This window comes from Moschus berezovskii, chromosome X (genome assembly GCF_049115385.1).
Source record: "Moschus berezovskii isolate FMDL1 chromosome X, NW_MosBer_1.0, whole genome shotgun sequence".
Taxonomy (NCBI): domain Eukaryota; kingdom Metazoa; phylum Chordata; class Mammalia; order Artiodactyla; family Moschidae; genus Moschus; species Moschus berezovskii.
Genome location: NC_142488.1, coordinates 40,323,275 through 40,326,601, shown reverse-complemented (window position 1 = coordinate 40,326,601; position 3,327 = coordinate 40,323,275).

The following is a 3,327-nucleotide window of genomic DNA, read 5'->3' as shown; positions in this document are numbered from 1 at the left end:
CAGGGCTGGTGCACTGGGATGACCCAGAGGGATGATATGGGGAGGGAGGTGGGAGGGGATTTCAAGATGGGGAACACATGTACACCGGGGTGGATTCATATCAATTTATGGCAAAACCAATACAATATTGTAAAGTAAAATAAATAAAATAAAATAATAAAAACATCAATTTATCATCTTACATTTCTGTAGGTTCCCGGCATAGATCTGGCTAAAATCAATGTGTCCATCAATGTGGCAGAAAGGCAGCATTCCAGAGGGAGGTGTCAAGGGAGAACTTGTTTCCTTGACCTTTCCAACTTCTAGAGGCTGTCCACATTCCCTGGCTCATGGCCCCCTTCTCCACCTTCAAAAGTAGCAACATCTGATCTCTTAGACCCTACTTCCATTGTCACATCTCTTTCTGACCACAGCTGCTTTTAAGGACCAGGTGGTCATTAGATTGGGTTCACCCAAATAATGTACGATGATCTCCCATCTCAAGGTTCACAACATTCATCGCATCTGTAAAATTCTGCTTACCACGCAAGATAACATACTTATGGGTTTCAGGGATTAGTATGTGGAAATATCCAGGGCACCATTATTCTGCCTACCCCAGAAAGTAATAGCAGGAAGCCATAAGCATTCAGTTCAGTTTAGTTCAGTTGCTCAGTCGTGTCCAACTCTTTGCAACCCGATGGAATGCAGCACACCAGGCTTCTCTGTCCATCACCAACTCCGGAAGCTTACACAAACTCATGTCCATCGAGCTGGTGATGACATCCAACCATCTCATCCTCTGTCATCCCCTTCTCCTCCTGCCATTAGCATCTCTAGGGCTAAAGGGGCAAAGGGAGGACATCATATTAAGATAACCCTAGGGAGGACATCATATTAAGGTAACCCTAGGGGAGTGGACGGAGAAGGGAATGGCAAGCCACTCCACTCTTGCCTAGAAAATCCCATGGATGGAGGAGCCTGGTGGGCTGCAGTCCATGGGGTCGCTAAGGGTCGGACACGACTGAGCAACTTCACTTTCACTTTCACACATTGGAGAAGGAAATGGCAACCCACTCCAGTGTTCTTGCCTGGAGAATCCCAGGGACGGGGGAGTCTGGTGGGCTTCCGTCTATGGGGTCACACAGAGTCGGACACGACTGAGCGACTTAGCAGCAGCAGCAGCAGCAGCAGGGGAGCTGGAGAGACGCAGGTTCCATTCCTGGGTTGGGAAGATCTCCTGAAGAAGGAAATGGCAACTCACTCTGGTATACTTGCCTGGAAAATTCCATGGACAGAGGAGCCTGGTGGACTACAGCCCACGGGGCCGCGAAGAGTCAGATGTGTCTGAGTGACCAAGCATGCATACAGCAGGGCTGGAACCAAGGAACTGTCTGAAAGGTGCTGCACTGAGGAAGGAGGCAACCATTGCCAGACACTGCACAAACACCCCACCTCCTCCCACCTCACCCCCATCCTCCTGCCAGTGCTTCTCATTGGCCAAAACCCAACAGAAACAAAGCAGCCAGGGAACTCGGGTAGTGGAGTCTACAGTGGTTGGCTTCACCCAGCAGATAGAGACAGATGGATATCTGATACTAGTGAGGTTGAGGGCTGGGAGAAGAGTTTGGAGAGTAAACAGGGAATAACCAAAAGGTATGCCCTGAACTGGGAAGTGTGATCAATTCAATTCTCTGCACCTGAAGTCAAAAAAAAGACAAATGCTCTTCTAGCAATATCAGGTGATACTTCAAAGAAGAACCAAAAGTGTGGGAGGGAATGTTTGTTGCTTTTGTTTCTTAAAATGAGCAAAGAAAGATTTGGACTAAGAAAAATCAGTCTGCAGGCTACACCATATTCACTCAATGTCTTCTCTCACTCTTTACCTTGCCGTGCAGTGGAGCCAGGTAGAAGTCAGCAGAGCAGAAGAAGGTGGAAAGAAGAGGAGATGTACGAGAAAGAGAATGAAGACATGGCAAGAATGTAGTAGGCCAGTTAACTTTTTTTGGCAGGGTGGGGGAGACAGGGCTTCCCTGGTGGCTCAGATGGTAAAGAATACACCCACAATGCAGGAGACCCGGTTTTAATTTCTGGGACCTTTGAAACAACTCTTTTCCAACATGGTGCAAGTAGCAGAAATTCTCCTTCACAATGTCAATGTGTGCATTTGACTTGGAGTCTGGTCCATATTAATTTATAAAGTGCTAAGAGTCCATGTAGCTGGAACAAGATCTCTTACTCCATGAACTGATAATTTAACTATGAGCTGGATTCTGTGATGAATCTCTCTCAGAGGTATTGCTCCTAAGACTACTACTCCCGTCCTCTGATTTTGTTATTTTTAGAGGACACTTGGCCCCCCTTTGATATCCACTTCATTTTGTATCCTGGCTATAAATTCTTCTTTAGGTGCAGTTTCTGTCTGGTTTTGAAGTTCCGAAAAATCTCATCATGGCTAGCTAGCTACAAAGCAAATTTTGAAAGACACTGACAAAAAAAAAAAGCAAAAGTTCTTCCTGTTGCATATACATCACAGGTCTAAGGCCATTCTCAAAGTCACTTTAGCTTCACCCAAAGGGCTTCCCTTGTGGATCAGCTGGTAAAGAATCTACCCGCAATGTGGGAGACCTCTGTTAGAACCCTGGGTTGGGAGGATCCCCTGGAGAAGGGAAAGGCTACCAACTCCGGTATTCTGACCTAGAGAATTCCATGGACTACAGTCCAAGGGGTCGCAAAGAGTCAGACACATGAGTGACTTTCACTTTCACAGGCTCTGAGGGTTTGGAACCATTCCCACATGCAGAACAGTGACTCTCAGGAGGTATCCAGCCTGCAACAGCTGGTTCTGAGACTTTTATACATCCAAACCATCTAGGAAACTCAAAATCAAGACCAGGTTAAAGCTGGGATGGGGCAGGGGATGGGGGGCAAGAGGGTGGGGTGGGGAGGAAGAAACAGGGCATCTACTCTGCATGCTGGAATCTGAAAGGAAACAGAATAAAGAGCCAGAAGATCTTAGTTCCAGCTCAGTCTTAGACAAACTTGAGCAAGTCTTGTAATTAGTAAGTGGATTATTGGTTTATTCCAGGGTGTCTACCATTCAGCCCATAGAGTAGATAGCATTTATTCTGACTGAACACTTATAATGCACCAGACACCATAAAAGCCTATTTAATCCTTCTTAATAAACAGGAAGACATGTCTGTTGTTCTCGCCACTTTAAAAAAAGATGAGGGAGACTTTGAGAGTTTAAGTGATTGAGGTCCAGATTAACATAGCTAAGTGACAGAGGCAGAATCTCCAAACCCTGGAGCCTAAGGGTTTAACCACTGTACAACAAATGCAATC